Genomic DNA, 20,016 nt, shown 5'->3' on the forward strand with positions numbered 1-20,016 from the left:
AAGATACAGGCTCCAGTCCTAACCTCAGCCCTTAGAAACTGCACAATATTAAGGAAAACCTTTCAATGTCTCTAACTCCCTTTTGCTTAAGTAGGTTAAATAAATTTATACTTGTGAGAATGAGTTAAATGTGAGATCCTATGCACTTCTTCCTTCAGGAAATATTTAGTGAGTGAAGGCCTGATCAGGGGTCAATTCACTAGGATAAGGTCCATCTAATTTGACTGAAAAACACACAAAGAGACAGAGATACAAAAAGACACACACACAGCTGTTTTTTTTTTTTTATACAGTGCCAGTAACTGTTTTCAAACTGCAATGGCAAGAGTTAAATAGTTGCAATATATTTCACAAGACCAGAAATATTTATGATTTGACCCTTTACAGAAAAAATTTGCTAAGCCTTCAACTAAATACGAGTGGCATTCAGAGACTCTTAACCTCCACTGATGTGGAGAAGGGAAAATGAGGGCCTCCCAAGTAGTGCTCTGGGGACCTGGGAGACACTTCCAACAATAGCGGGCCATCCATACTAAAAAATCAATGCAAAAGCTCCAAGCAGCATGTGGTACTGCTCAGCCCCAATGTTGCTGGATATCACCAGAGCCATTTGAGTGGTATTCAGGGGTTCTGGTTTTATAAACAGCAATTCTCAGGGGAGGGAGCATGTGACACAGCGATTGAATGCATATGTTATATGGTCTCATAACTTGCATGTCCCCAACTCCTGTACTATTTTTCTAGTTCTCTAACCTCACTTCTAATTTCCTGGTGTAGACACATTAAAAAGGGCATAATCACAGTATAACAACACATTATGAGGGCATTGAGCTAAAGCTGAATCTTAGGCTTAAGAAATCAAATAATGACCACCAAAAGAGACGACACAAACTGTCTTTAAGTTATCAGATTGGTAGAATACAGGCTCTTACTATAAGCAGAGAGAATACTATATATAAATAGGCACAGATGAAAACTCTGGTCTAGTGAAGAAATGTCAAATTTGCAAGAGTGATTGGAGAATTAGGACATAAGAGAAGTGGCAGTTTGGAAGCTCAAAAATTGTTTTTGATTTATGGGGAAAAGAGAAAAGATAAGGAAAAGAAAGAAAGAAAGAAAGAAAGAAAGAAAGAAAGAAAGAAAGAAAGAAAGAAAGAAAGAAAGAAAGAAAGAAAGAAAGAAAGAAAGAAAGAAAGAAAGAAAGAAAGAAAGAAAGAAAGAAAGAAAGAAAGAAAGAAGAAAGAAAGAGAGAGGGAGGGAGGGAGGGAGGGAGGGAGGGAGGGAGGGAAGGAGGGAGGGAGGGAGGAACGGAGGGACGGAGGGAGGGAGGAAGGAAGGAAGGAAGGAAGGAAGGAAGGAAGGAAGGAAGGAAGGAAGGAAGGAAGGAAGGAAGGAAGGAAGGAAGGAAGGAAGGAAGGAAGGAAGGAGGAAGGAAGGAAGGAGGAAGGAAGGAAGGAAGGAAGGAAGGAAGGAAGGAAGGAAGGAAGGAAGGAAGGAAGGAAGGAAGGAAGGAAGGAAGGAAGGAAGGAAAGGAAGGAAAGGAAAGGAAGGAAGGAAGGAAGGAAAGAAAGAAAGAAAGAAAGAAAGAAAGAAAGAAAGAAAGAAAGAAAGAAAGAAAGAAAGAAAGAAAGAAAGAAAGAAAGAAAGAAAGAAAGAAAGAAAGAAAGAAAGAAAGAAAGAAAGAGGGAGGAGGAGGAAGGGGTAGGGGGCAGAGAGCGAGGGAGGGGGGAGGGAGGGAGGAAGGAAGGAACGAAGGAAAGAAAAAGAAAAAGAAAGAAAGAAAGAAAGAAAGAAAAAGAAAGAAAGAAAGAAAGAAAGAAAGAAAGAAAGAAAGAAAGAAAGAAAGAAAGAAAGAAAGAAAGAAAGAAAGAAAGAAAGAAAGAAAGAAAGAAAGAAAGAAAGAAAGAAAAAGAAAGAAAGAAAGAAAAAGAAAGAAAGAAAGAAAGAAAGAAAGAAAGAAAGAAAGAAAGAAAGAAAGAAAGAAAGAAAGAAAGAAGAAAGAAAGAAACAAAAGAAAGAAGAAAGAGAAGGGAGGGAGGGAGGAAAGGGAGGAAGGAAGGAAGGAAGGAAGGAAGGAAGGAAGGAAGGAAGAAAGAAAGAAAGAAAGAAAGAAAGAAAGAAAGAAAGAAAGAAAGAAAGAAAGAAAGAAAGAAAGAAAGAAAGAGAAAGAAAGAAAGAAAGAAAGAAAGAGAAGGGAGGGAGGGAGGGAGGAAAGGAAGGAAGGAAGGAAGGAAGGAAGGAAGAAAGAAAGAAAAGAAAGAAAGAAAGAAAGAAAGAAAGAAAGAAAGAAAGAAAGAAAGAAAGAAAGAAAGAAAGAAAGAAAGAAAGAAAGAAAGAAAGAAGAAAGAGAAGGGAGGGAGGGAGGAAAGGAAGGAAGGAAGGAAGGAAGGAAGGAAGGAAGGAAGGAAAGAAGGAAGGAAGAAAGAAAGAAAGAAAGAAAGAAAGAAAGAAAGAAGAAAGAAAGAAAGAAAGAAAGAAAGAAAGAAAGAAAGAAAGAAAGAAAGAAAGAAAGAAAGAAAGAAAGAAAGAAAGAAAAGAAGAAGAAAAGAAAAGAAAAGAAAGAAAGAAAGAAAAGAAGAAAGAAAGAAAGAAAGAAAGAAAGAAAGAAAGAAAGAAAGAAAGAAAGAAAGAAAGAAAGAAAGAAAGAAAGAAAGAAAAAGAAAAAGAAAGAAAGAAAGAAAGAAAGAAAGAAAGAAAGAAAGAAAGAAAGAAAGAAAGAAAGAAAGAAAGAAAGAAAGAAAGAAAGAAAGAAAGAAAGAAAGAAAGAAGGGAGGGAGGGAGGGAGGGAGGAAAAAAAGGAAGGAAGGGAAGGAAGGGAGGGAGGGTGGGAGGAAAGAAGGAAGGAAAGAAAGGAAGAAGGAAGGAAGGGAAAGAGAAAGAGTAAGAAAGAAAGAGAAGGAAAAGCAAAAAGGAAGAAAAGGAAGAAAACAGAAAAACAGAAGTAAAGGGAAACTACATTAAAATTATAAACTTTCCTAGATAATATGAAACTCATTCTGAAGTCATTAGGTGTAATGTCTTCACTGATTTAAGTGAAGCTGGCAGACATGGTGATTGATTAGATATGTATGACTATAAGTGTGAAGGATAACCTATAGGAGGGCAATAATGAAACTATGAAATAAGTTCCAAGACTGGCAATTAAGCTAAAGGTCTCAAAATAAGAGTCAATAGTGAGAGATTGAGAGAAAGGATGGATACGAGAAGCATGGTAATGTCTATTTTATAGGAAGTAGTTAAATATATATGAGGAATAAGCTTTGAACTAGTTGGTTGATTATATCTAAATTTCATAGAACAAACAGTTAGAATTTGAAGTTTGAAGTTTGACAGGCAGCCATGAGAAGGAGAGAGAAATTAGGCCTCCTAGTGATATTCAGTAGGTCCAGAGGGTCATGCCTAGAGATAGTAATATAATAGGGATAATTGTTTAAGTGTTTGGGTCAGATCAGAGAATGTGCATCTCAAGCCGTCAATGCAAGGGGATCACCAGCATAACCATGGTACATTTTGTGGTGTTGGGCAGAGCATGTGGTACTGGAGTTCAAATTTAGGTACCTTCCTGGTCCATGAATTGACCTTCTTTTGAATGTGATGTGATTCGTCCATTCTTTATATTCTACCAGTAAAGCCCATTAGAGGACAAGAAATATATGTTGGAAGTACAGAAAAGGAATTGGTAACTAGGTTTAATTTAGAAGTTATCTATTTCAAAGTGGCAGTGGGGTACAGCCATGATTAATCTAAGGAATAGTATGAAATTAGAAAATAATTGAGAAAAGATTCTAGGGATGTTTTACACTAAAGATAAGTTCAGAGGTAGAGAGAAAGGATTCTGAGAAAAACATGGCTGATGGAAGTAATTAGTAAAAGCGGAGCCACTATGCTTTGTAATTAAAACTACTACATTCATTGAGGAGGCCTAAAAGGTTCTCTGAATAATAGGGCATTAGAAAGAGTTTCCCATGATGACTAGATACTGTTCTAGCTGTATATGCTTTAATTCTTGAAAAATACAGGATAAGTATAATAATCTTGCATGGACCAGTTGTTATTTTTAGCATAGTAAGCCTGAATGTATTGGAGAAGGTAACATTATAAAGAATTTAACTGGTTTCTTAGATTATAAGAGCATAGATTTCAAAGGGGTAAAAACTTATGTCATTTAAATTTTTTTTTAAATATGGAATGCTTCACGAATTTGCGTGTCATCCTTGCGCAGGGGCCATGCTAATCTTCTCTGTATCTTTCCAATTTTAGTATATGTGCTGCTGAAGCGAGCACGTCATTTAAATTTCTATGACATCCAAGAGCCTTATAATATCAGTATATTGTATTCCACATAATGCAGACATTCAGTTTTATCTATTTAATAAATGGCACTCCGTGACTTCAGTGGATGAAATAACAATGAAATATAGGTGGTGATGATTCCAATGGATGCCAACTTCATACATCTGAATTCTTGGAAACTTGAATTACTTTCGGCTTTGATGAGAAAATACTCTGTTTTGAGGTTATTGTTAAGTTATTCCTCCTACATCATGATGAAGAGTAGCTCTGATTATAGAAAAAACAATCTGAAACTAAAATTCCATGTTAAGTAGCCCTAGTACAAAAATAAATGAGTACTCAAGAAGACTGAGTCCTGAGGAAGCTGTGGTCAGAGAATCTGTGACCACCAACCAGTCTGGGGCCTGTTAAATCCATCAGCAAGCCCAGTGTGGGGCTGTCAGTATTAAATTCTTGATGATCTAGGATTTGTATTAGCCATTGGAATAGGGAAAAAAAAATGGCTTTGTATCTGTCATTACTCCCAGTACTAAATGAATCCATCTCTGTCTTCTGTCAGATCAACACAAACTCCCTGTCCATTATTTGTTTCAAATCCAATATTGACTTCCTACTACCATGCTTATTTTCTCAGTAGCAAATGAAGTGAAAGTACCATGTATTATCAAAGTGATAACAACAGCTTGTCCTACACTTTTCTGAATATAAACAAGTTTATCTCTCCCGATTTCTTTTTCCTTTCCTTTTCTTTCTTTCTTTATCCTTTCATTTTTAGTAAAAAAACAGCAAAGATCAAAGGTGAGGCAGGGGATCAAGCAGACCTCAAAGTCACCTAATCTTCAATCCACTAGACCACACTTTTGCTTCTTGCCAATACCAATATTCAATTGTGTTTCCAAGGAAGAAGGAATGGTAAAACAAAGAGTGAAAAAGAGAAACCAACTGTGATTGAGGCACAAGCTCATAACATGAATTCCCTTTTCTTTCATTTAATGCCAGCCCTCATTCCAATGTTTAAATAAAGTTACCTAATTAATAAACTGACATACTTTTATGAGATGTTTACTTGGTGCCTGTCCTCCTTTTGTCTCTCCCTTTGTTTCCCTCCTTCTAACTAACAGTGCTTTTTACCTAAATGGCACTAAAGAAAGTTGTATCTTAAGGAGTTTTGTTTATTTTTTACAAAACAATTTCTTTGCTCACCTGAATTCATATATTTATCCTGCTTATGTATGTACCTGGATGCTCTGAATCAATTAAGACAATATTGCTGCTGCAGTTGCCTTTTACCACCCTTTTTCTCCTCTTTAAACAGAAAGCACTGAACCCAGATGCCCAACCACGGAAGATATTCTTCCAGAAGTAGCATCTGGCTTCCTGGCAAGCCCTTCAAGCGAGTTGTTTGGGGAGCTTTGCAGTTGTCTCTTGGTCTGTCACGTGTATCCGATACTATGGCCTCTCTGGCTGGCATGTCCAAGCAGCTGCCAATTCCTTTCAGTTCACCTTTAATTCTGAGAACTACTTCCCTCATTTTTATTTCTTACTGGACTCCTTGACTCCCCCGTTGCCCATAAGGATTCCAGAACAAGACTAATTTCTTAATGCCGTCTGCCTGTCAGCTTCCTCTCCAGGCCTTCTCTTTTGAACACTCCTGAAATCCTAAGCCATCTAGTCCGACATGAAAATGGGTTCCTTTTAATAAGACTTCTTAGCCACTTCTTGTCAGTGCAGCTCCTTGTAAACTGTGGGGTTGTTCCCTGAAAAGAAAAACAAAACATTCCATCGAAGTAATTTATTCTGGTCTGTACACAAGACATGAAAGTATTCTTGACATTTGTGTATTATTTAGTTAAATCGTATTGGCTCCCCACATCCTTGTCACACCACGAACAAAAGAACATCGCAGGACTGGAAAAGATGAGACAACACAGCAACATTTTTACAAAGAGCATCCTCTTCAGGACATGGAAAAAAAAATGCTTTTAAGAAGCTTCATTTTTTTTTACCTGTTTATAGATGTACATAGCCATATATAGATAGATATTTGTGTATCTGTAATATAAGTACATAGATATATATTACTTGTGAAGAATTATGTGGGGGGGGGGGTTTATGGATAATTGTTAAGAGCACAAAGTCCGATGGTAGCCCACGCACCAGGAAGTCATGACAAGGTGCTGACAAGTCCGGCAGCAGTACCCAGAATGCAGAGAAGAAAGCAGAAATTAAAGCTGTGGGGTGACATCCAGGAATAGTTAACACAGGATAGCTGCACATTTCCATGTTGTTGTTGTTTTTTTCCTCATACGAACAAAAAAGTGCAGATTATATATGAGATTTTTATTTCTCAAGACTGCATTGTCTGGTATGAGGAAAGAGAACTTTAGCAGTGGTTGGGAAGAACTCCTCTTGGCCATAAAAAACAATGGATCTGAGGCCAGTGGTAGACTCAAACCACACTTGACTTTGAAGAGATACACAACAAAAACCATGGGCTGAAATGGAATGAAAGCCTCTGGGTGAAAGGAAACCAATTTAGGGGCCGCTTGGATTAGAACAGTGGGAAAAATCTTAGATTTTATTTTCCTAGCAGTAGAACTAAAATTTAAGATTAGAATGCATTGTTGAGCACAGAGCCAGGAGTAAGTCCTGACTATTGCAGGGGTAAGTCCTGACTATTGCAGAGTGTCACCCAACATTCTCCCTGACACCCCAAAAAAGATTAGGGTTTTTAAGTTTATTTTATCTTTGTCTCAGTTACAGTTTTGTTCTTCCATCTATCTTTGGGTTAATTTAATAGTGTATCCAAAGAAAATTGAAAATAGATTCAGAACACAGGGTTATGGGTAGGGCACTTGCCTTGCAACTCCTGATACCCCACACAATCCCATGAATCCCCCAAGGGGTGACCCCTGAGCACAGAGCCAACAATAAACCTTGCTCACTGTAGGGCATGCCACCCCCCAAAAAGCAAATAGGTTCAGAACTTAGAAGCTTTATATTCAATCTTTCTGTTCACATTGAGCTTATTCTTTTTTACTTTCAGTAATTTTTCTTTGTTATATTATAGTCATGGTCTTTTTAACCAGTATTTTTTTCTCTTACAATTTTCCCTCTCTTATCCTACCTGTCCTTCAATACTAATCTTCATCATTTCTTCCCATATCCCTCACACTGGAATTCTCTTCACATACAACACTATTACATTTATCTGCCTGTTCATTTGTATTGAAAATAGATGCACAGGGACTACTCATCATGTATAAACTGTGGGCCAAAAGGCATCAATTGCTAGGATCTGGAAACCTTATTCAATTATGCTATCTACCTCCCTGTCCTTGTCTAGCCATTATTCACTTATTCAATCTCACTCTCACATCCAACTTTTTGGTTCTAACTTAGCTCACAGTGATTTGCCATTTAGCCTATGCAGTGGTGGGCAACCTTTTTTTCAACGAAGTCAAATCTCGCCAAAACCAAGATTGAAATTTATTTTGAGGGCCACACAGGGCTCGCACTGACAGAGGCTAGGAGCAGAATCCTGTCTCCTGGAGCGGCGGCCCGGCACACAGAAGAGCCGCATTACAAAGTGTAAAGAGCCGCATGTGGCTCGCGAGCCGCGGTTTGCCGACCACTGGTATCGGATTACATTTCAATCCACCTGATGAATCATATGCTTTCTTCACGCTGATATTTTCTTCTATTTTTTTTTTAACTTAAAGATAGGGTTCTTTTCAGTGTTCAGGGACTAAAATTACTCCTCAGAGTGTTTCTCAGGCCAATATGGACCTATTCAATCTTTTTTCCTCCTGCACTAAGGGTCCACCAGGGCTACACTGGGAATGCTGGAAGTCATGCAATGCTGATGGTCCAAGTCACAGCAGCCCCTTCAGCTATCTGTTCCACCTCTTTCTGTTCTATATTTTGTTTTGGTTTGGGAGGCACAGCTAGCTCTGTTCAGGGCAAACTCCCAGCTCTGTGCTCAGGCATTGCTCCTATTGGGCTTGGGGTTAATTTGTAGTACTCTGAATCAAGTATCAGAAAAATAGAATACTTTGAAACAGAGTCATACCAAGAAATAAGCAAAACATAAGAACTCAAGCACTAAAACCAATACTTTTGTGCTCTTTATGAACTTGTCTCAGCAGCCTTCTCTTCACCAATGTCATTTGCTCATTCATTTGTATTTATTCTTCTATCTACCATTGTAGTTGAAATATGAAAAGAGAAGATATAACTCCTGCTCTAGAGTAATTTTATATAATTAATTTGCATTTTTGTACTTTGACATCAAGTAAGCATAAAATTTACTCACATTAATTTAAAAAAAAGACACGAAATATGGTACTTTATCTAAATTTGACTTTCCTCCCAATTTAACCCATTTTTCTGCCACCATTCTACAGCCCAGAATTCTGCCCTCAATCACATCTATTCTCTGATCAAACACAACTCTTTCCTCTTGGCTCCCCACACACCCACATTTTTCTATTTTTCTTTCATTTCCAACTTTGTTTTCAGACACACATGTGCTTTCCTAATGCTGATCTTTGAACCATTTCCAAGGTATTTTGTGCACTCTCCCAGGACCATATTTCCCATTTGGAGCTGGACATTTCTGGCATTTTAGGTTTTTTTTTACATCATGCCCTCCTATATTTTTCTGGAGGAGAAATAAAATGCCTACCCTCTTTACTATGACCTCAGTCTTCATTCATAGCACACTGAAATTAATGAATTCTAAGAAGTCCACACTTACCCTTCAGCCTGGCAGTGGCAGACCAAGGCTTCTTTTTTTCCACCACAATAACATTTTTGCTATGTCTGTGTGAGCTGACCCTCTCATATCCTCAGGAGTTTTGAGAAGCTGGTGGCTTCATAGAGAACTTAAAGAAACATCCATTGTCATATTCTAGGAATTTCTCATCCCAAAATATTTTTTATCCAAGAAATGGCAAGATGGTAGACAATCAGCCTGCAGTTATGTGTGAGATGTGGGGGTGGGGAGGAAGATAGCCAGAAAGAGAGATTTTGTTCATCACAGATGCAGCCACCTGAAAAACACCAGCTAATTAGCAGTCTGTAGCCACACAACACAGCAGTTTAGTACAAGAAGTGAACAATACTTTACCTAATTGAAACTACAGAGCCAACTTAGGTAGGATGTAGGCAATTACACAGATTGGAAGTCAGCCAGGACACGAAGGTTAACAACTCCTTCTCTCACAAAAAGCACCACGGGAACTTTAATGACCACAAGTGGTAAGGGCCATCATCCTTCTGTCTATCCAAAAGGCCTCACCTCTCACAACCTTGTCTCCATCAGAAAGAGCTAGAGAGTGTCAACTAATTTGCTAGTAAAAAGAAGTATTTCTACTGGCCCAGATGTAGCTGCAGCATATGAACAACCACTGTTCTATAAATGAGCTTTCATCTATTGGAGAAAGAAAGAATTCAGGTGATGAGAACAGCCAGGAGCTCAATGATAGATGCAGACATTGTAAGGACTCCTTATCCTGCTAGTCCTGGAGCCAATATTACTGCAATCTTAACATTTCAGAATGTTTTTCTGCAGGATTTCTCCAATTGAAATGGATTTGCAAATAAAAACATAAAGATTGCATGAAAAAAACTGTAGAATTGGGTCAGGGCAACAGCTTCAATGATAAAGCACAGGCAGTAGGCACTGAATTTGATCAATGACACTACATTGCCTTGGAACAGCACCAAATGTAGCCCAGATATTACCCCAAACTCTAGACATCACTGGGAGTGACCTGGCTTTGCCTGCCTCTTACCCCAATAACACATAGTGTGGCCCCTTAAAAAAAAAAACCCTAGATCTGACTCAAGTCCTGGATGGGACCAGCACACAGAATGAGTTCCCAGCGACTGCTGCTCTGGGAAAACAGTTTCAGTTTCCTGCTGTTACTGGAAAGAGGGTAAATGTTCTTAATGAGCCCAGAGATCAGAAGCTGGGCAAAGAAAAAAGAACACTATGCAATAAGACACAACTAAGATTCTGGTTCTTTTTTCTTGGTCTGGGAACTACAGAGAGTAAAATATGGGAAGTTCATTTTTTAAAAAAATAAAATAAAATAAAGGGGCTAGAGCAGTGGTGTAAGCCATAGGGTGTTTGCCTTGCACTGGCTAACTAACCTAGGACGAACCGTGGTTCAATCCCCTGGCATCCCATATGGTCTCCCAAGCCAGGAGAAATTTCTAAGTGCATAGCCAGGAGTAACCCCTGAGCATTACTGGGTGTGGCATAAATAAATAAAATAAAGAAATCTAGTACAAAAATAGCTTTATTGCTGAAAAGTGGGAGTAGCATGATATTTGATTCCTGCACATAATTCCTGAATGAGAGACATGCACTGAGAAGTGGGAGTATTTTCCTCACCTAGATTAGTAAAGACAGTTAGAGACACACAGCCAGCAATAGTCTGTGATGATGGCCCAAGAAGCAAGACTATCTTTCAAGATGTGTCAAGTAAAGACAAAATGGCAAACCTTCAAAGCTTTACCAATGGATAGTGAAGAGTGATAATCTTCTTTCAAAGTTTTGTAAAAAAAAAAAAAAATTAGAGTGGATGAAAAATATCAAAAAAGGGCCATTTCAAGCTTATATTATGCAAATTTAGTTTATAGCTATGCACTACATAGGCTTTCATGCTAACGTCTGCATGTACCATTAAGATATAATTATTTGTTGGATTAATGATTATACTCTTGTCTAGTTATTTACTGTTTTTATATTTAGATCTGTATGTTTTGTGAGTTCTCAATAATAAAATTCAAGTTAGATGTATTTAAAGAAGTACAGACACATGCACACATACACGTTTAAAAATCAAGACCCAATTAATCTCTGGTGAAAGTAATATGGATGCTTACATTTAGACATGCTGTAAACACACTATAAACTAGATAAAACTGGAGTTTAAATATACATTTATCCTAATATATAGCTTATCAGTATTGCTGAAAATACACTCACTTGCCAAGTATGTATAAATTTAAGATTTCATTCAAAATATATCATTTGAAATGTTCAGTGATCTAATGCCTAGTATATGAAAATACATAAACAAAAAAGAAACTAATATAAACATCTATCAGTGATTCAATTGTATGTATGAAGTGTATATTTTGTGCTCTGGATTATACAGAGGAGACTTAGGAAAATAAAAAATATATAAAATAAGATATAAATTTCTGTCTTGGCAGAGCTAATAATCTAACAAGATACAATGCACCAAGGAATATTAGAGAATAAATATCCATTAAATATTATATATATATGGAATATATATGGAACAAGTAAACTATAATGGAATCATTTCCAGGGAAAGGTGAGTCTTCATTTAGGCTTTGATGCATGGGCAAATTTTGGAAAGCATAGGGACGTTCTCTGGGTCAACTTGAGAAAAGCTAGAGAAGTACCATATTTTCCAGCATATAAGATGACCCGCATATATGATGACCCCCTAATTTTACAGTTAAAACATATGTTTAGGCTTATATACTCTGTATAAGACAGAACGTTCCTGTGCTGCAACTGTATGTACCACAGTGAGCCAATCACAACAAGCAATGGTTCAAAGGTTATACTGTAATAGACTTCCTCTCTGACTCTGGCCAATCTGAGCAGGCTTTTTACAGTGTAGATTCGGGTACAGAACATTGTATAATTTGCATACATAAAATGCCTGCTTGGATTGGGTGAGTTAGAGAGGCGGTAAAGAAGCCTTGCCGTGATTGGTGCAGGATGGAGTTGGAAAATTTGTTTCGTGGCAATATCCAGACGATTTTCGTTTAGCTGCATATCGAAATGTTTTTCGGGATATACTCGGCATATAAGATGACCCCCGATTTTCGGTTGACTTTTTTTCGCTTCAAAAGTCGTCTTATACACTAGAAAATACGGTAAAATGCAGGCATAAGCTGCATATGCTAACTGTAATGTGAAGAAAAGGGAAAGCAAATTGAGTACAGGAAGAAGCCAGATATGAGTGACCTTGCAAGAAGGCTGGAATCTGATGTTTCAAACCTATGGAGCCACTGAAGTACATTATGTAGCAGATGGCATACTGAAGTTTTGATTTTTTTTATGTGTTCTTTTTTTTTAATTGTTAAATTATCTTTAAACACCGTGATTACAAATATGATTGTGGTTGTATGATTACAGTCATGTAAAGAACACCCCCCTTCACCAGTGCAAGATTCCCACCATCAATTTCCCAGATCTCCCTCCTCCCCACCCCACCCAGACAGGCTTTCTACTTCCCTTCTTCATTCACATTGTTATGATAGTTCTCAGTGTAGTTATTTCTCTAACTACACTCATCACTCTGTGTGGTGAGCTTCATGTCATGAACTGCACCTTCCAGCCCACATCTCTCTTGTCTTTGAGATACTGCTAAAAATGTCATTCATTTTTCTTAAAACCCATAGATGAGTGAAACTATTCTGTTTCATGTATCTCACTTTATCTACTGATCCTCTGTAAAATGGATTTGAAAGATGCTAAAGAAGGGAACTGAGGCAAGACCTGAAACTGAACCAACATATTCTTTGTTTTCAAAGACTTTTCAAAAATTAATTAACTAAATTTGGAGGGTAGCCATAAACAGTGTTCAGGAGCTATGTGTTTCTGGCTATCAAACCCAGGACTTGTGTATGAGAAGCATATGCAAAATAACTCATTGAACTATTTTTCCAGGATAATTAATTTAATTTGGGGCCCCTCTTTCCTGTAGTGTTGCTGCTATTTTGGTGACCAAGAGTTGCACACGTGCCTAACTAAAGCATGTGTGCATTATACGGTGGTGTTTGCCAGAGGGATGTGGATCAGGTGTTGATGTGCACAGGCAGTTGGTCACAGCATTCCATTTAATATGGGACTAATATCTAAGATATATATACAAGGTACTGTCAGAATTTAACAAGAAAAAAATATCTAACCCCATCAAAAAGTGAGGGGGGGGGAGAAATGAACAGACACTTCCCCGGAGAAGAAATACAAATGGCCAAAAGGCACATGAAAAAGTGTTCCACATCACTAATCATCAGGGATATGCAAATCGAAACAACAATGAGGTACCATCTCACACCACAGAGACTGGCACACATCACAAAAAAACGAGAATAATCAGGGGTGGCGAGGATGTGGGGAGAAAATAACTCTTATTTATTGCTGGTGGGAATGCCGTCTAGTCCATCCTTTATGCAAAACAATATAGAGATTCCTTTAAAAAAAACTGAAAATTGTGCTCCCATATGATTCAGTTATACCACTCTTAGAGATATATAGTCTAGGAGCACAAAAACTCATACAGAAATACCTTCTTCACATCTATAGTCATTGCAGCACTATTTACAATAGCCAAAATCTGGAAACAACCCAGATGCCCGACAACAGAGAGTGGCTAAAGAAACTGTGGTTGGTACATATACACAGTAAAATGCTATGCAGCCATCATGGAAAATGAAGACATGAAATTTTCCTATAAATGGATATACATGGAAACTATTATGCTGAGTGAAATAAGTCAGAGGTAGAGAGATAGACACAGAATAGTCTCACTCATCTATGGGATTTAAGAAAAATAAAAGACAGTATGGTAATACTACCCAGAGACAATAGAGATGAAGGCTGAAAACCAGCCTATGATACGAAGCTTACCACAAAGAGTGGTGAGTGCAGTTAGAGAAATAACTACATGAACAATTATCATGACAATGATAAAGAGTGAGAGAAATAGAAAGTCTCAAATACAGGCAGGGGGTGGGGGAGGAGGTAGATGGGGGACATTGGTGGTGGAAACATTGCATCGGTGAAGGGGGGTGTTTTTTTCTATAACTGAAATCCAACTACAAATATGTTTGTAATCATGGTGCTTAAATAAAGACATTATTATACAAAGAAAAAGAAAAAGTTCCTTGAGAATTACCAAAGGCTAATAGCATGGTATCTATTGTAATTTTAATATTACTTGTGTTGTCTGACTATTGCTAATTCAAAGATGATGATACCCATAAATATATTTCACCAGAGCATTTACTTAATCAGAACTTTGTACTCCCTAAGGCTACTAAGTAAAAGAAGCTTAAGAAAATTCGCACATAAAATCATTTCCCATCCTGTGCAGGTTTACCAGGGCATCTTGCAAAGTATCTAGTCAATATGTCCAATAATCTCCATCTTTCCAAGTCCAATTCTAAAATATGTTTAAGTGACATATTGGAATTTACCTGAAAATACCAATAATTTTCCAAGGAAAAATTTTGCCTCTGGATAATACCCCAAACTAAGCACCAATCTGAAGAAAAATGACTTAGTCAATTTTTTTATTCATCACAGTCTTAACATTTATATTTATCCTCATCACAATGTGAGGATTATCCCTTAGACTAAGAAAACTGGCCTCTAGGCAATAAGGAGTTAAGAGCAGTTTCACTCCCTTGGCCCTTATTTCAATCTCTCCTATGGTACCACAAAATGAGTAATGCTTTAGACATAGTTTTGCAATGCTAATATTTGAACAGTAAAAGATACCTTAAGACCTTCATCAAGATTTTTTAAGGCCTCCTTTAACGTCAGTGTCAAGGTTCTGTGAGGAATAATTAATATAACAAAACAAGTTCTATGTGTCCATCGATTGCCAGGGGATTTATGCAGGTAACTCATTAATGCTGCAGGAGCTCTGCATGTAAATCCCAAAGCCTTGATAGGGAAATGGAGCCAATGATTTTCCTCCTATAAAAAAACAAAAACAATGACAAATATAAAAGCAGACAACCTGAATATCTATACAAATAACCATATAGCTTGTAAAAGTTTTTCATTTACATCCTGTCACCTCTTCTTTTCACATGTATAAAAGATGGGACAATTATTTCAACAAACCCACTCATATAAATCAACACAGTTTTGCTGTGGGAAGACTGGGTGTTTAAGGCATTTAATATTTTAGCATCGCCAGATTATCACTGGGATCCATTTCGCTTTGTGGTCAAGTGCATGATTAGCACTGTGACAGGATATTGGCCATTTTCACATGAAGATTTGCAAATCCTAGTAAACAAATACCAGTTGGAAAAATTAAGAACAAGTCTGTGGACTGGAATGCACCCTACTTGTAATGGGAACAAAAAGCTGGCAATCAAATCTAAAGAAAAAGCTAAATCACAGCAGAATGACCTACTTTAAGGCATTTGCCAGAGAGGCAGTGTTTTTAGACAGCTCTTCTGAAGTAGCGTCTTTCTGTCTATGCCATCTGCAGATTTATTACTGCCTGAAAAAAACAACCCCCCCACCCCTAAAAAGAAAGAAAAGAAAATGCTCTGTTTGAATGATACTAAGAGCCTGGTCTATAGGAAAGATTTTAGTTTTGTGGCACCACACCCACACCTACTGATGTGGTCCAAGGTTTTGCTTTAGAGGCACCTAATTAAGAAACCCTGACTCATTTACATGGAGACGTTTGATCTAAATTACACTCCAAACCGCACCAAATTGGGAGCATCTGTGAATGTGAAATGTTTGTTCCCTGTGACGGCTAGAACAGGGCCAGCTCTGGACGGCACATGTTCAAGTGACGAAAAATATTTCACATGTAACGTACTTCTGAGACCCAGTTTTCCACTAATAATTCATAGTGATCCTAACCAGTATCTGTACTTCCACAATTATTTCAGGCTGTGAAAAATTATGTCACTTTTTTTCCTATAGCTAGAAAGAAGTAGAAGACCACCTACTTTGTTTTCATTGATAAAAGGCCTTTGGAGGAGCCAATAGCCAAAAAGCAAAGCTCGATTGTGTAGCTCCTGGTCATTACATATGTATTTAACTTGGGATCCAGAAATGTTGAAGAGACATCTCATGAGGATTATTGCTTTTACACTGCCTTGACTTCCCTAGTTTCCGGATTGGCTTCACAGCATACCTTTGACTTCCAACTCCTCTGAAATTGTAATTGTGTCCAGCAGACACAGCCATGAAAGTGAGACTATAGATCCTGTAAAAAGTATCATTTAAAAGTCACATTAAATCATCAGCAATTAGAGCATTCAGAGATAATCCTTTTCATATCCACCAGTAACATGTCTAAGAAAGTAAAAAAAATAATAGTTGTTAGATATTCTGAACAGACCTCAGTGCATAACGCTCATGTGTACTATATATTGTTTATCCCTTGATTTATAAAAGATCAAAGGACCTGAGTCATATAGGCAACTCCCTTTTAGTACTTGATGACTTCTTTACCTCAGTTTTTATCTTACCATGCTATTTCAGTGAGAGTCCAAGGAACAAGAAACTTTAGAAATAACATTAGATTCTTTGTCTAAGAAAGATATGAAAGCATTGATCTTGTGTACTGTATTTTGTAGTAGCTAGAATACAATTTGAATATATTAATATTTTCAGCAGCAGAGCCCAGGGAGCCCAGTTAATAACTTATGCATGGTTACATAGATACACTTCAGACAGAGGTAAGGTTTGGAGCTCTTGTGTTGGTAATGCTTAGAGAGATCGAATGAAAGGGGCTGTTCTGTCCATGTCTTTGTTGTGGGCATACATTGTGACAGTATGGAGCCAGAGTTCTTCTGGTTGTCTACACAGCCTGGATTCAATAAACTGTTATACATGCATATTATGACAATGTGGTCAAGGAAACCAGATTTTTTTACTCTACCTTCAAGTGCCTGTATAACGTAAATCTGGTGCTTATTTTTCTTTTCCCCATTCAATATGTTAACATATTCATAATTTGATACAGGTTATGTTCATTTTATAATTAAAGTTAAAGAGTTAGTTGAAACAACAGACTATGTAGTATTAAAAATATCTCTCTCTAGATGCAGTAGTATATGGTTCCACATGAATCCTAAATCTGAATAACCCCAGACAACAGTAATTTACTTGGGCTGTTAAAACAAAATATCACAGACAAGGTGACTTATGCAACAAAAGTTTGCTTTTTTCACACTTCTGAAGTTGGACATACAAAATTATTTAGTTTCTCCTACACAGTTTGCCAATGCCTACTACCTTTTCACTATGTTGTTTATACAAACTCTGCTATACACACACACACACACACACACACACACACACACACACACACACACACACACACACCCTCTGGCCTCTCTGTGTCATTGTTTCTTTCTAGAAGTAAATTGGTCTTATTGGATAAAGGTTCTACCAGAACAATCTCAATTTACTTAGCTTAATAAGGACCTTCTCCTTGATATGGTCCATTCTGAACTGCTGAAAATTATGGCTACCATAACTAAGGTGGGAGAAGAGCATAGTTGGGCTATAACATAGACCAAGAATCTATTGCCTATTATTCTCCTGAAGCCACATGTCCCCTGTCACATATTTATTTGAACAAATAAAATTAATAATTAAAAATCTGGTCTTTTTCTAACATGATTGCCATCTCCAGTCAAAAACAATGATGATCTTTAAAGTTTAGGGGAATCAGCAGCTATCTTTAAAGTTTAGGGGAATCAGCAGCTACGTGAATCTTCCTCTACCTTCTTGCTAGACTGGAAGGAAGCAGTTACCAAGTACAGTAAGTGTTACCACAGGGCCCACCCCAGCTCCACCCTGCCTTCTGGGACCTCTGGTCTAGAGGCCTAAGTGCCTCAATCTCCATTACTGCTGCCCTCCATTAAGAACAGATAATGCAAGAGATATCACTTTCACAATAAAACATTGCACTTACACCACACCTTTCAACTCAGCATTTCCAAATGCTTTAAAAATCATTATTATTTTTATTATTTATCTGTGGAATCCCAGCAGTCTACTCAGCACTGGGAAGTGCAGTCAAAGCCACAGGGCCCTGGTCTCAGTTACACAGGCGGAAACCCATGCATAACAACCGCTGGTTGTGCCAGTAAAAAATTAGAAGGTGCATATTAGAGATTCAGGCAGAGGTAGAAAAAATACACAGGACAAATGTTAATGGTTATCCTGTTACCCTGCTACTTACATAGCACAAGAAATTCAAAGGGTGTCATTCAATTGTGTTGTTTCCATAAGAAGAAAAGCAAGAAAGTAAACAGTTTGGAACCTAAAATTAGAAAATAGAAATGAACTACCCTAAGCAAGGCCAACTACCATAACACTTTATAAAGGGTTATTAAGTTCTTCAGGAAGTAGAACTCAATCATGCTCTGCATGTTGTTCACTGGTCATTATTTCCTGGGTCAAATCTGCTTGACATTCAATTTAGTATAATCTTTCATCAAGTCGAAAGGTCCTGGAGAAACTTTCACTGGCCACCCACATTTTCCAACAGCATTCTTGCTTGGTCTACTTCATATTTATTTTGGGACTTTATCATTCTTATAGTAACTGCCTTTTATGAAAAATTGTTCTTCTGTTTTACACTGCTTCCAAGGGATGACAATATGCCATGTAAATGGTAGAACTTGGTCTTTGCGCATAGTAGGTGCTCAATACATTTTAGTGATATGAGTAACATTCAAAATTTTGTAGTGCCCTCTGGGCTGTCCAAAAGTACATTAGTACCTACTGTTCACTCAACAGAGTAATAAGATAAGAAAGATACAACCAAGCAAAGTTACTTCATATGCAGAATAAAAGTCAAATGAATAATGACTTAGTTTGCCTTCAATCAAAGTGACCAAAAGCGTTTCTAGAAAGCACATGTTCAAAGTTAGCTTAACTAGTCTTGAATTTAGACAACAAAAAATTTTTGGAAGAAGTGAGTTCTGGAATTTTTGTAATGCTGTGATGAAACCCTAAATTGGCAAGTGTTCTAGAACATGGTTTGGGAGCATAAAGGAGTACTGAAGTTAGAAATAGAACTCAGTAGCTCTCTTGAGCATTAAAGACCAGAGGAGACTATGAGGTGAGAGGAAATTTCAGAAAGGTTGGGTTTCTTGTAATACATTTTTGGAAGAGTATGGATAATACAAGGCTATGCTCACAGGTTACTTCTAGCTCTTCACTCAGGCAGTGCTCAAATCTGGGTCTGCTGTGTGCAAGACAAGTGTCCTATTCATTGTACTATTACTCTGGCCCCTACTTAAAATATTTTATAAAATAATTTCAAATATAAAGATCCCCTAGGTATACCTCCACTCACTTCTGCATTGTTTGAATGTATGTAGAGAAATATATACATACAAAATATATATGCATGCATTACATATAAAATCCGGCTGTTCATCAAGTAAGTACCTGGATACACAATAGTCATTGATCTATTTCAATCAATAGGGAAAGAGTTTACTAAAGGTCATTTCCTGTACTTAGAGAAAAGTATGTGATATTTCCCTACCTGTACCCTATCTAAACCCTGATGTTTCTTCTCTGTCTGTTAAAGTTGGTAAGGTAAAAAGATTATAAGTTCTTCTATATTAGGATGCTTTGAGGCCTAAATATTCTCTTATTTTCACAGACAGGGCACTTTCTAAAAGTTGTTAAACTCAGGGCTGGAGAAGCAATACAGTGAGGATGGTGTTTGCCTTGCATGTGCTTCCCAGGCTTGATTCCCAATTCCCAGCATTCCATATGATTTCCAGAGCACCACTAAAAGTAGTAATTCCTGAGTTTAGAGCCAGGAACATTACTTGCACATCATTGAAAGCAAATTAAAAAAAAATTTAAGAATAAAAGTGAATGAACTAAATCACTAAGAAGATTCAGACTCCATTGTGAAACCCAACAAATAA

The 20,016-nt window shown here is 37.4% G+C and overlaps 1 protein-coding gene and 1 non-coding gene across 2 annotated transcripts in view; one reads left to right on the top strand and one right to left on the bottom strand.

The window, feature by feature from the left end:
* Nucleotides 1-20,016, top strand: part of ARHGAP15 (Rho GTPase activating protein 15) — a 723,932-nt gene that overhangs the window by 662,811 nt on the left and 41,105 nt on the right. The window lies entirely within an intron of this gene.
* Nucleotides 4,178-4,284, bottom strand: LOC126010487 (U6 spliceosomal RNA). The gene has a single exon (XR_007496514.1). It is a non-coding gene; the product is annotated as a U6 spliceosomal RNA (small nuclear RNA).

This window comes from Suncus etruscus, chromosome 5 (assembly GCF_024139225.1).
Source record: "Suncus etruscus isolate mSunEtr1 chromosome 5, mSunEtr1.pri.cur, whole genome shotgun sequence".
NCBI classification, from domain to species: domain Eukaryota; kingdom Metazoa; phylum Chordata; class Mammalia; order Eulipotyphla; family Soricidae; genus Suncus; species Suncus etruscus.